This window comes from Bidens hawaiensis, unplaced genomic scaffold (assembly GCF_021521415.1).
Source record: "Bidens hawaiensis isolate Kalapana, Puna unplaced genomic scaffold, B.hawaiensis_p1.1 tig00007232_1, whole genome shotgun sequence".
NCBI classification, from domain to species: domain Eukaryota; kingdom Viridiplantae; phylum Streptophyta; class Magnoliopsida; order Asterales; family Asteraceae; genus Bidens; species Bidens hawaiensis.
The window spans coordinates 562,499-577,193 of record NW_027491497.1 but is presented as its reverse complement, the minus strand read 5'-3'; the positions used below and the strand labels follow the sequence as shown (position 1 = coordinate 577,193).

Below are 14,695 nucleotides of genomic sequence, written 5' to 3'. Positions count from 1 at the left end.
GGCCGTCACGTATCGTGATCAGGCCTGGTGACAGATTTTTCATTTTTGATTTTTATGTTTAAAACTTTTCATTTTTGGTGCTTTATCATTTTGAACTTGGTATTTTTGACCCGTTATTTTCGTGGCGTTACATGTAGTGGAGTTCAAATTGATCTCTTTGTCTATTTTCGAACAAAGTGAAGTAAATTGGAAACCAAAAACCCGACTATGAAACTGATTGCATGGACAGACATGTGTGTTTTGATTCAAGACTAACTTGTTTAGACAATTAATAATGTTGTAGTTAAAACCATTTACTTCAAGGCTAGGATTCAAAATTGTCAAATTTGTGTTTTCAATAAAAAAAATTGTATGAAACGGAATATATTAAGTTTGAAAACAATAGCCTGGCAGTGAATGCGATTTTCCTATGATAAAATAACAAAATACATATAAGAAACCATTTATAAATAATTGAACGTTGTACTAAACATTATTTATATATATACAATATTGGGGGAATTGTGCTTCATCAGGTTGTACATGCTGCTGCTGTGGTTGTACAGTGCATTACCAGTTATGTCTAATTAGACGTTGTTTGTATTGTACTTTCTGCACATTAAGTTGTATCTATTGTTCAAGGGTGTCCCTGTTGCACGTGTCCTTAGTACCTACTCTCTCTTTTCTACGTGTCCGTCTTCTTCGTATGACATCTTGGGACACGTATTATTCACCTTTTTCATCTTCTCACTTTTATTTTAATGTCCAGGGTTTCAATGTCACCATCATCATCTGCCTTACACTTCTCTTCTCTCCGTCCTTCATTCTCATCTTCGTTTCTCTACCAAAGATTGGAATTCGGAAACCTACTGCCATAGTGACACCTTCACCGAACACCGCACAGTAGCGTTAGAAGAAGATTCGGCAACTTCTTCCTCTGATCAATCCACAACGCTTCAACTACAGATTTGTCTGGTAATACTTCTGAATTCGTATTAATTCACCAATCCATCGATTGACTACTTGATTTGTTTAATTGATTATTCCGGCTATCATTTGGGAAACGTAAGTGGCCGTAGCGGTGGCCCGGTGGCCGGAATTACCGTTTTCTAATAGCGTTGGTGGCGTTGGCCTTCGTCTGTCGTTTCCTGGTTCCGATTAGGAACCCTTGGTCGTGTTGGAGTGGTCATGGTGATAGTCTGTTGTGGTTGGTGATTGTCGATAGTAAACATTTTCCATTATATTGTCGGTATTGTTGTCCACAGTCATCTGTGGAAACTGTAGGCGGGCTGTCATTGTCGGTTCCGATTCGGAATCGGAACCATTAGTGGTGGTAGTGATTGTGTTTATTCAAACCTTTTCCACCTACCGTTGTTGGCGGCTATACAGCTGTCTGTGGCAGCAGTGGACCGTGATTGTGAGTTGGTCTTTTCCCGGCTGCGACCTTGGGTCGGTTCAATTGACAGAGGCGAAAAGATTTATTGGTTTTGATTATTAGGTGAAAAGTGACGTTTAGAACAATCTTTATTTGATTCCTATCTTTGTCATCAATTTTATGACAAACTGAGGTGGGTGACAGCCAAATCACTGGTCCAGAACTGGTACTCGAAACTTCGGAAAAGATTGTACAAATCCGAAATCGCATGGCAGCAGCACGAGATCGTCAAAAGAGTTACGCCGACAAGGGCCGAAAGCCTCTCGAATTTCAAGTGAACGATCGAGTATTACTCAAAGTCTCACCTTGGAAAGGTGTGGTTCGCTTTGGTAAGCGAAATAAACTTAACCCACGATATGTTAGTCCTTACCGGATAACTGAGCGCGTTGGTCCAGTGGCGTACCGACTGGACCTACCAACGGAACTCGGTGGCGTACACAATGTTTTTCACGTATCCAATTTGAAGAAATGCCTATCTGATGAAACCCAAGTAGTCCCTTTGGATGAACTACAAGTTGATGAATAGTTACGTTTCATTGAGGAACCAGTCGAGGTTTTGGATTGGGAAACCAAAACGCTTAAGCACAGTAAAATTCCAATCGTTAAGGTTCGATGGAACTCGAGACGTGGACCGGAGTTCACGTGGGAACGCGAGGATCAAATGATGAAAAAGTATCCTCACCTTTTTGAAGGGCTAACCAAACACAGAAAACCGCGAAATCCGGCAAACCGTCAGAAATCACCGGAGGTATGAATTAAATTTCGGGATTAAATTTCTTTCTACTAGGGGATGATATGACAAACTGAAAATTTTTCTTACTTTTTCAGACACTCATCACGACTTGACTCAAATTTTCGGGACGAAAATTCTTTAACATGGGAATGATGTGACAATCGTCAATTTCAGGTTAACTCTGTTAACTCAACTCCGTCAATTCAAACTTAAGATCATTGAATCTATAACGCACACCTCATTACATTTAAACTAGGGTTTAAATGACGCTTAACACTTACTACATGTGTAGTCTTTCGGGAGTTGCACCGAAACGCAAACGAGGTGACGCAAACGATTGATGAATAAACGAAAAACGTCAAAACAGTAATTATGTGATAATTATGTGTTAGACTTATGTGTTATGTGATAACATGATTAAAAACGTTAACTCAAGATGTAAACAAGTTAGTTAGGCTAGAAAAGTAAGACTTAGAAGTGGAGGGACTTGAATGTAACATGTTATGTTTATAAATACATCATTAACTAAACCCTAACTATTCTTTTCTTTCCCCACTCAAAACCGATCAGCCCCCATTCCCTTTGCTCCCTTGGCTGCCGTCGACATACACACACAAATACACCATCAATTTCAAGCTTTGATTGAAGAATTAGGTGCTAGGAAGGTATAATTGATTATCCTATACATTCTTGTTACTTGATTTTGATGTTTGTTGGGTTAATAACAAACCCTAAGCTGCCGATTTCTTGTATGGTGTGTGTTAACATGATTGTTGTTGAATTAATGATGATTGATAACTAGTATTGATGTTGTTACATGTTGATTGTTGTGTCTATGATTTGAGTTCAAACAAAAACCCTAATCATGTATGTAATGGGTAATTGATGTACATGGATGGTGTTTATGGAGTCTAGAGTGTTATATGAATGCATGATAGTTCATAGATTGTTATTATGTTGAGTTTGGATGCAGACAGTTTCTGGACAGAATGTGTATATGATGTTTAAGTGACTATAACGAAGTGTAAACGTGAAATTTGGTTGAGATTATTGGTACTTCAGTAAACTAGGTTGAGTCTAGTTTCTATAAAGTATAAATTTGTAATTTTTGGACAAGTAGAAGTTAACTTTTATGATTTTACAAAAACGTTGTGCAAAGCTGAGCTGTTAGACCTGCTGTTAGGTTGTTTTGTAAATGTTATATCTCATGAACTACGAGACCAATTGGGTTGGTTCCACTTCTGGAAGTTGACTTATTGAGTTAGAAACCTAACCCAAGTGGTCTTGCGTTTATTGGATCTTTCGTTTAACGGGAATTATAAATAACATTCTGTTGCGCATGAATTTGACTGTTATGAGTTTGCTGTAATGATTTGATGATTTTGATAAAACTATGTGGAATAAAAATATAATTAAATATGTTTTGGAAACCTAAGACATATGTGCTTCTGTGATGATTTTTGGTAAATTAATTGAGATGCTATGATCGGTGAAATAGTACAATCTTTCTAGTAGGATTTCTGTCTCGGTGAAACTAGCTGCTGAGTTGTGTAAAAATGCATGAAACATGATACTGGCTAGTTAATTGTTATTTGTTGACCAAAATACCCTTGCGGGGAATAATTGCTAATTGATTGCCATGATTTGACCAAATTGCCCTCATGGGGAATAATGGCTAGTTAATTGTTATTTGTCGACCAAAATGCCCTTACGGGGAATAATTGATAGTGATGTACTTTATGAATACATGACACGTATATGATTGCTTACACATGTAATGTGTCACAAATACACTGGTTAAAGTTACACACGATTCACAAACGAAACACGAAACATGTTATGTGCATAGGTATTATGTGCCGGGTCTAGAGACTCGATAATATTCCGACACTTAGAAAAATCTCTTTGTTGTTTTAGAACGCTAGAGAGAGTTTTTCTGTGACGCGCATCTTGGTGATTTAATTTGGGAAATTCTTCGCAAACAGTGAGTTTCACTTTCCCCTCTTTAAACTGTTTTCAAACGCTTTTCACTTGGGGGAGATAACATACTCCACAACGCATTTAAGATTTTGTTATAAATTATATATCACTTGTAAAGGCTAAGTGGCAACACATCGAACCAGTTAATATTTGGAATAGCGAGTCACTGTTGAGTAGTACTTCTGGGTTTGACAAACCCCACCCAACGCTAAACTCGACTGGAGGTCGAGCGGGTGTAATTTTGGCTAACACGTACCATGGTCTAGATGACCTGGTGACAAGGCACCTAATAAACGAGTCAGCTTCGGTGTCGAACACTTAGTAATACTTGTTGTATAGACTAGCTACCTATCGATATATAATTGACATAACACTATCTGTAACGCAAAACGCTGTAACGCAAAACGCTGTAACGCAAAACGCTGTGACGCTGTAACGCTGTAACGTTGTAACGCAAAACGCTGAACGCAAACGTTAAACGATTTATTTTTATATAACTTGTGATCTCACCAACCTTGTGTTGACACTTTTAGTATGTTATTCTCAGGTAGCCGAGGCGGGCGCGCGGTTTAGGAACATGCATTGCTTGATAAACTTTTAACTATGCATACTTACTTTTAACTTTTATCATTGGTTTTAAATCGTCCTGCGTGACGTAACATTGTTTTTATGGTTTTACGCTTCCGCACTTATTTTCATTTAAACGTTTTTATGGTTTGATTATAACTGATGATTCCGATCCTGTTAGTTCACACCCTCTGACGGTAAAACTCCGTTAGTGGATTTTGAGGGTGTGACAGATTTGTATCAGAGCCATTGGTTATAGCGAACTAGAAGCTGCATGCATACTAGACTATAACCGCGACGACCCATTAGTTATAATGATACACACTGCATAGGTTTGTGTAGTCTTGTAATCTTATCTCTTCACCTCTTTCACTCATATGCGCGCGCATACACGGCTTACCTGTAGGAATGTCGACGCCACCCTCATCATCATCCGATTCGATGACGTATGCTCACGGGAAGGAACCGCAGTTACCTACCGCATCGCCACCCCGTGTAGTCCCGGAACTCGAAGCTCCCGCACCGAAGAGGTACCGCCTATCCGGAGGCATATACGAAAACGACGTTAGCTGGGATTGGTACCCTAACATGATCAGACGTATGGTCTATCGCGAACAAGTTCCCCCGTTACCTCACCAGAACCATCCTGCTTATCCCAACACCCTACCACCCATAACCGAACCTGTAGAGCGAGTTCTCGCAGCTGTTGTTTCTTGTTTGGAGCGTGATGTTGGTTACATGCGCTATACGAGAGCGAACGTTTCCGGACTGTTAAAAGACGGAACCGAGACTAAGGAGGAGATTGCCCGCATGGCAGCGGCAATGAAGGAAATGCAAGAGGCTAGTGATCAACAGATGAAGATTATGAGGAAGATGCAAGCCGAGATGATAGACTTGCAAGAGCAACTCCAAGTAGCGAGGACCCGAACCGAGATAGCTTTAGAGCGTTGCGATGTCTTACAAATGCAACTTGCTCAGAACGCAGCCGAACCTGAGGCAGAGTCTGAGGCCGAGCCCGAGGCAGAGCCTGAAGAGGAACCTGAAGAAGATCCCGAAGAGGAGCCCGAGGAAGATTCCGAGGAGAAACCCGAAGTGGAACCGGAGGAAGAACCGGCTGAGCCAGAGGCACACTCAGAGGTGTCCCTAGACGATGTGCAAATGTGCAAATTCTTGGATTGGAACTGGCTAACGCTATGAACTGAGAGGAGTTCAAGAACATGATGCGAGAAGAATACTGTCCTAGGGAGGATATTGCAAAGTTAGAGTCAGAGTTTTGGTCATTAAAGATGGTGGGTTCGGAAATCGAAGCCTACACTACCCGTTCTCACGAGTTAGCGGTGATGTGTCCGCGGATGGTGGATCCGCCGAGTAAGAGAATTGAGATGTATATCGATGGGTTCGCACCGCAGATTCAGGGTATGGTGACGTCTTCCAGACCAGCCACGATACAACAAGCGATCCGTTTAGCTCACAAACTGACGGATCAGGCTGTGACCCAAGGTGCGTTACCACCTAGGGGTTCAACCACTAAGGCCCGTGACAACCAGAGCAATGACAACCACAGCAACAGCAACCCGAGCAGCGGAAAGAGGAAGTTTGACAACACCAGATCCTCGTCCTCGAACCTCCCACCGCAACAACACTACCGTAAGCCCGAATTCACTCGGAGCTTTAACAATCAAAGTCACAACAACAATAACAACGGTAGCGGGCAGGGTTCGAGCGGATATGCTGGAAAATATCCGAAGTGCAATAGGTGCAACTATCATCATGTTGGCCCGTGTAACCGTGTCAAGTGTCAGAGATGCGGAAAGATGGGTCACCAGGCGAAGGAATGTAGAGGAGACCTTGCGGCAACGGGTGCTCCTAAACCACCTATGACGACGAAGGGATGTTACGAATGTGGGCAGGAAGGTCATTTCAAGAAAGATTGTCCCAAGCTGAAACAGAACGGCAACAATGGGGGTAATGGAAGTGGCAGTAATGTTGGAAGCAATGGCAAGGGAAGAGCTTTTGTGATTGGGTCGGGTCAAGCCCGCAATGATCCGCACGTGGTGACTGGTAAGTTCCCTGTAAACGATTGTTTTGCTTCTGTATTGTTTGACACTGGAGCTGATAGGAGTTTTGTGTCAAAAGCCTTTAGCCAACTCTTAGACTTAACTCCAACACCGTTAGATGCTAAGTTTCCTGTTGAATTAGCTGACGGTAAGACTATAGTAACGACTCATGTACTAGCGGGATGTAAGTTAAAACTGTCAGGTCATGTCTTTGATATCGACCTTATTCCTTATACGATTAGTAGTTTCGATGTCGTGGTCGGCATGGACTGGTTATCCGAGAACCGAGCGGAGATCATATGTCACGATAAGATAGTTCACATCACTACCCCTTCCGGCGAGATCGTTTCGGTCCGAGGTGAGAGAAGCGACATGACCACCAGCGTCATTACCCTTATGAAGGCGCAGAAGTATCTACGAAAGGGTCATCCGGCAATTTTGGCGCAGATTGTTGAGAAACCCGCGGAGGAGAAGCGAATTGAAGATATACCGGTTGTGCGAGATTTTCCGGAAGTTTTCCCGGAGGATTTGCCTGGACTCCCTCCTATACGTCAAGTCGAATTCCAAATCGAGTTGACACCCGGTGCAGCACCCATAGCACGAGCCCCGTATCGGCTCGCACCGGCGGAACTTCAGGAGTTGTCCACTCAGCTGCAAGATTTGTTGGATAAGGGTTTTATCCGACCTAGCTCATCGCCATGGGGAGCCCCTGTCTTGTTTGTCCGAAAGAAGGACGAGACTTTCCGCATGTGCATCGACTACCGGGAGTTGAACAAGGCGACGGTCAAGAACCGTTATCCTTTACCCCGAATCGATGATTTGTTTGACCAGCTTCAAGGACTCGAAGATCGATCTGCGATCCGGTTACCACCAACTGAGAGTGCGCGAAGAAGATATCTCAAAGACGGCTTTCATAACACGGTATGGTCACTACGAGTTTTCGGTTATGCCTTTTGGCCTAACCAACGCACCAGCCGTATTTATGGATCTCATGAATCGAGTATGCAAGGCGTACCTCGACAAGTTTGTGATTGTGTTCATTGACGATATTCTCGTCTACTCCAAGAACGAAGCTAACCATGAAGAACACTTAAGGGTAATTCTGGAGTTATTGAAGAAGGAACAACTCTATGCTAAACTCTCGAAATGTGAAATTTGGCTTCGCGAAGTTCACTTTTTAGGACATGTGATCAACGGGAATGGTATCCATGTCGATCCCGGTAAGGTAGGGGCCATCAAAAACTGGGAAGCACCTAAGACTCCGACTGAGGTGCGGCAATTCCTAGGACTGGCCGGCTACTACCGGCGTTTTATCGAGGGATTTTTAAAGATTGCTCAACCCCTCACCGCTTTGACTCACAAAGGCACTAAGTACAATTGGGGTGACGCGCAAGAATCCGCTTTTCAACTGTTGAAAACCAAGCTTTGTAGCGCCCCTATTCTAGCCCTCCCCGAGGGAATGGAAAATTTCGAGGTACACTGTGACGCATCGATACAAGGTCTTGGTTGTGTGCTGATGCAACTCGAGAAGGTTATAGCCTACGCCTCTCGACAACTACGGGTTCACGAGAAGAACTACACGACCCATGATTTGGAACTCGGAGCTGTGGTGTTTGCTCTTAAGATATGGAGGCATTACTTGTACGGTACCAAGTTTACCATTTACACCGACCACAAGAGTCTCCAACATATCTACGATCAGAAGAAGCTGAACATGCGACAGTGCCGTTGGGTCGAGCTTCTCAAAGATTATGATTGTGCCATCAAGTACCACCCTGGCAAGGCCAATGTAGTGGCCGACGCCCTTAGCAGAAAAGAAACAGATAAACCCAGACGGGTGAGAGCATTGCAACTCATGATTCATGCCAGCTTACCCGATCAGATTCGCGATGCGCAACTTGAAGCTTTGAAAGATGATAATCTTCCATCGGAACTCATGCGGGGCATGAACAAGCAACTTGAAACCAGATCGGACGGGGTCCGATATTTTGAGAACCGGATTTGGGTTCCACGGTACGGAGAGTTGAGAACTCTGGTGATGGACGAAGCACACAAGTCCCAATATTCTATCCACCCTGGCTCAGATAAAATATATCATGATTTAAAGGCACTTTACTGGTGGCCGAACATGAAAGCTGACATTGCCACCTACGTGAGCAAATGCTTGACTTGTGCCAGAGTCAAAATAGAATACCAGAAACCATCTGGTCTACTGCAACAACCGGAACTCCCAATGTGGAAATGGGAACACATCTCAATGGATTTTATCACGGGTTTACCGAAGACACCGACGGGATGCGATACCATCTGGGTGATCGTTGACCGGTTGACTAAGTCTACACACTTCTTAGCGATTAAGGAATCGGACAAAATGGAAAGACTAACTCGTGCTTACATGAAAGAAGTGGTATCTAGACACGGAGTGCCTGTCTCGATCATTTACGATCGAGATTCTCGTTTCACTTCGCACTTTTGGAAGTCACTGTAAAGCGCACTAGGCACCCGTCTTGATATGAGCACAGCATACCATCCTCAGACGGATGGGCAAAGTGAACGGACTATTCAAACCCTGGAGGATATGTTGCGTGCCTGCGTATTGGATTTCGGAAAAAGTTGGGAACCTCACTTACATTTGGTAGAGTTTTCGTATAATAACAGCTACCACGCAAGTATTAAAGCAGCGACGTTTGAAGCGCTGTACGGATGGAAGTGTCGATCACCACTCTGCTGGGCAGAGGTGGGTGACAGCCAAATCACTGGTCCAGAACTGGTACTCGAAACTTCGGAAAAGATTGTACAAATCCGAAATCGCATGGCAGCAGCACGAGATCGTCAAAAGAGTTACGCCGACAAGCGCCGAAAGCCTCTCGAATTTCAAGTGAACGATCGAGTGTTACTCAAAGTCTCACCTTGAAAAGGTGTGGTTCGCTTTGGTAAGCGAAACAAACTCAACCACGATATGTTGGTCCTTACCGGATAACTGAGCGCGTTAGTCCAGTGGCGTACCGACTGGACCTACCAACGGAACTCGGTGGCGTACACAATGTTTTTCACGTATCCAATTTGAAGAAATGCCTATCTGATGAAACCCAAGTAGTCCCTTTGGATGAACTACAAGTTGATGAATAGTTACGTTTCATTGAGGAACCAGTCGAGGTTTTGGATTGGGAAACCAAAACGCTTAAGCACAGTAAAATTCCAATCGTTAAGGTTCGATGGAACTCGAGATGTGGACCGGAGTTCACGTGGGAACGCGAGGATCAAATGATGAAAAAGTATCCTCACCTTTTTGAAGGGCTAACCAAACACAGAAAACCGCGAAACCCGGCAAACCGTCAGAAATCACCGGAGGTATGAATTAAATTTCGGGACGAAATTTCTTTCTACTAGGGGATGATATGACAAACTGAAAATTTTTCTTACTTTTTCAGACACTCATCACGACTTGACTCAAATTTTCGGGACGAAAATTCTTTAACATGGGAATGATGTGACAATCGTCAATTTCAGGTTAACTCCGTTAACTCAACTCCGTCAATTCAAACTTAAGATCATTGAATCTATAACGCACACCTCATTACATTTAAACTAGGGTTTAAATGACGCTTAACACTTACTACATGTGTAGTCTTTCGGGAGTTGCACCGAAACGCAAACGAGGTGACGCAAACGATTGATGAATAAACGAAAAACGTCAAAACAGTAATTATGTGATAATTATGTGTTAGACTTATGTGTTATGTGATAACATGATTATAAACGTTAACTCAAGATGTAAACATGTTAGTTAGGCTAGAAAAGTAATACTTAGAAGTGGAGGGACTTGAATGTAACATGTTATGTTTATAAATACATCATTAACTAAACCCTAACTATTCTTTTCTTTCCCCACTCAAAACCGATCAGCCCCCATTCCCTTTGCTCCCTTGGCTGCCGTCGACATACACACACAAATACACCATCAATTTCAAGCTTTGATTGAAGAATTAGGTGCTAGGAAGGTATAATTGATTATCCTATACATTCTTGTTACTTGATTTTGATGTTTGTTGGGTTAATAACAAACCCTAAGCAGCCGATTTCTTGTATGGTGTGTGTTAAACATGATTGTTGTTGAATTAATGATGATTGATAACTAGTATTGATGTTGTTACATGTTGATTGTTGTGTCTATGATTTGAGTTCAAACAAAAACCCTAATCATGTATGTAATGGGTAATTGATGTGCATGGATGGTGTTTATGGAGTCTAGAGTGTTATATGAATGCATGATAGTTCATAGATTGTTATTATGTTGAGTTTGGATGCAGACAGTTTCTGGACAGAATGTGTATATGATGTTTAAGTGACTGTAACGAAGTGTAAACCTGAAAATTGGTTGAGATTATTGGTACTACAGTAAACTAGGTTGAGTCTAGTTTCTATAAAGTATAAATTTGTAATTTTTGGACAAGTAGAAGTTAACTTTTATGATTTTACAAAAACGTTGTGCAAAGATGAGCTGTTAGACCTACTGTTAGGTTGTTTTGTAAATGTTATATCTCATGAACTACAAGACCAATTGGGTGGTTCCACTTCTGGAAGTTGACTTATTGAGTTAGAAACCTAACCCAAGTGGTCTTGCGTTTATTGGATCTTTCGTTTAACTGGAATTACAAATAACATTCTGTTGCGCATGAATTTGACTGTTATGAGTTTGCTGTAATGATTTGATGATTTTGAGAAAACTATGTGGATTAAAAATATAATTAAATAGGTTCTGGAAACCTAAGACATATGTGCTTCTGTGATGATTTTTGGTAAATTAATTGAGATGCTATGATCGGTGAAATAGTACAATCTTTCTAGTAGGATTTCTGTCTCGGTGAAACTAGCTGCTGAGTTGTGTAAAAATGCATGAAACATGATACTGGCTAGTTAATTGTTATTTGTTGACCAAAATACCTTGCAGGGAATAATTGCTAATTGTTTGCCATGATTTGACCAAATTGCCCTCATGGGGAATAATGGCTAGTTAATTGTTATTTGTCGACCAAAATGCCCTTACGGGGAATAATTGATAGTGATGTACTTTATGAATACATGACACGTATATGATTGCTTACACATGTAATGTGTCACAAATACACTGGTTAAAGTCACACACGATTCACAAACGAAACACGAAACATGTTATGTGCATAGGTATTATGTGCCGGGTCTAGAGACTCGATAATATTCCGACACTTAGAAAAATCTATTTGTTGTTTTAGAACGCTAGAGAGAGTTTTTCTGTGACGCGCATCTTGGTGATTTAATTTGGGAAATTCTTCGCAAACAGTGAGTTTCACTTTCCCCTCTCTAAACTGTTTTCAAACGCTTTTCACTTGGGGGAGATAACATACTCCACAACGCATTTAAGATTTTGTTATAAATTATATATCACTTGTATAGGCTAAGTGGCAACGAAACAATTGAAGTCCTACACATCGAACCGGTTAATATTTGGAATAGTGAGTCACTGTTGAGTAGTACTACTGGGTTTGACAAACCCCACCCAACGCTAAACTCGACTGGAGGTCGAGCGGGTGTAATTTTGGCTAACACGTACCATGGTCTGGATGACCTGGTGACAAGGCACTTAATAAACGAGTCAGCTTCGATGTCGAACACTTAGTAATACTTGTTGTATAGACTAGCTACCTATCGATATATAATTGACATAACACTATCTGTAACGCAAAACGCTGTAACGCAAAACGCTGTGACGCTGTAACGCTGTAACGCAAAACGCTGAACGCAAACGCTAAAGATTTATTTTTATATAACTTGTGAACTCACCAACCTTGTGTTGACACTTTTAGTATGTTATTCTCAGGTAGCCGAGGCGGGCGCGCGGTTTAGGAACATGCATTGCTTGATAAACTTTTAACTATGCAAACTTACTTTTAACTGTTATCATTGGTTTTAAATCGTCCTGCGTGACGTAACATTGTTTCTATGGTTTTACGCTTCCGCACTTATTTTCATTTAAACGTTTTTATGGTTTGATTATAACTGATGATTCCGATCCTGTTAGTTCACACCCTCTGACGGTAAAACTCCGTTAGTGGATTTTGAAGGTGTGACAAATTTAATATGTTATTGTTTTTTAGTTTTGTGAATAAAAGATTGGCTCTTCTAGCGATTGCTTCATTTCCTTGAATTATATGTGTGTTGTTTATAGGTGTAGGAGGTTTGATGTATAATTTTGTTTTCAGGTTAAGGTGTGATTTCATGAACGTGCATGCGATAAGTTGGTGATGATTTTTATATTCCATTGCTTAAATGGATAACAGAATCTGGGCAAAATGGTGTTGGAACTTGGAATAATGGAATGCTCATCTAAAATTTAGAGTAAGAGATTCCATGCAAGCTAAAGGGTTTCCAGAACTGATATTGATTCTTATGGACTTCTTCCATCACTGTTTTTTTGCAGGTAAACAAAAAAGTCAACATTAACTGTAGCATTAACTGTAGTAAGTCATATGAATTCTTCTGTTACTTTAAAATTAAAGTTAGTTAATTTTTTTGTTAAATAGGTGGATACATATTTTTACCATACAAGCATTATTTGGAATAAGAACATGTAGGAGATCTAAAACAAAGAAGTTTGTGTAGATTGTGAAATTGAAATCAGGAAATATACAAGGTTTGACCTTATTAAGTTAGAACAGTCTTATGTTTCGGGTAGCGACACTACCGACTGCATAGCATCTTGGGTACTCACTGATCGTGCCACTTTGTGTAAGTTTTACATGTTCAACGAATCTGAATATTGTTTATAATTTTTCTTATACGTCTAAACATTTGTATATTGTTATTGATTGATATATACATGATTGTATCACGTTGTGTTGTGACAGTCTTTTAAGTGTCATCAGGAGTTGTGGGAGATGAAAGTGACTGAATAACAAGGAACACGCTTTTGAAAGTTAAGAATGATGTTGGAGCAAATTAAGGTGTCTCGATTAAAAGGGAACTTGAATGAAAGTAAAAAAAAAGGACCTTGAGCTACTAATCAACCTTAAATTGTGGGAGTAATACAAGTAAATAAGTGATGAATAGCTTTGTTTATGTAAAGATTTTTCCATATTTTGTTCACTAATGTTTTATAGTTTTTTGTAAATATTGTAAATGTATGTGACATTCGTGTAAGTCAAAAGTTGGCTTAGCGTATTATGTGAAACATGAGTTATGCAAGCCACATGTGTAAACGATTGTCTAAAACCCCGCCGCAACGCGGCGGGTCTACCAACTAATTTAATCATAAAAACAAAGATATGTGATCTTACCAATTCATCCATTATCGTCATCTCAATTAAGAAGTCCTCATTGGCATTTATATTATCCTTCAAGGAACAAACTTTTAATTAAACCCTAACCTTTACGATACATGTAATGGTTTTGAGAACATCAAATTCATTATGCACAATGAAAGTTGAACCTCCATTGAACTCTGAAATTAATAAAACAATTAAACATTAGTTGTGTACAAAACATTGAATTGTGATGGTAAGATATCTTAAATTAATACATATTGTATAAACAATTGTTTGCAAACAGTATCTAAAGATGCAGGTGATGAACACAATGTGAGGAATGCATATTTGAATATAACTTAAATAATAAATACGAAGTTCTTTATTTTTGTAAAACAATGTAAAATTAGAAAAACTTTAATTTCATAATATTTATAAGAATAATAAAATGCATAATTTATGAAAATTAGAAGTCACCATTTTTCTATATTTAGGAGTGTATTTCAATAAGATATATACTATGTTTCAACATATCATTTTTTATATCATTAACAAATTTCAATACACCATTCCTTATTTAGAAATGTTTCTATAACATATTTAGTTGGATTTTCAAATATCACATAATTAAATACATAATCAAATTATCAAAATATTTAATTTT

The 14,695-nt window shown here is 40.2% G+C and overlaps 1 long non-coding RNA gene across 2 annotated transcripts; it reads left to right on the top strand.

Moving 5' to 3' along the window:
• The first annotated feature begins 478 nt into the window (after window positions 1-478).
• LOC143634738 (uncharacterized) lies at window positions 479-14,038 on the top strand. 2 transcript variants are annotated; one of them, XR_013153920.1, is made up of 3 exons: window positions 479-954; window positions 13,447-13,516; window positions 13,636-14,038. It is a non-coding gene; the product is annotated as an uncharacterized LOC143634738 (long non-coding RNA). The 2 variants fall into 2 exon arrangements; XR_013153919.1 differs by lacking the exon at window positions 479-954 and adding an exon at window positions 12,874-12,943 and having other exon boundaries at window positions 13,382-13,516.
• Window positions 14,039-14,695: the final 657 nt, after the last annotated feature.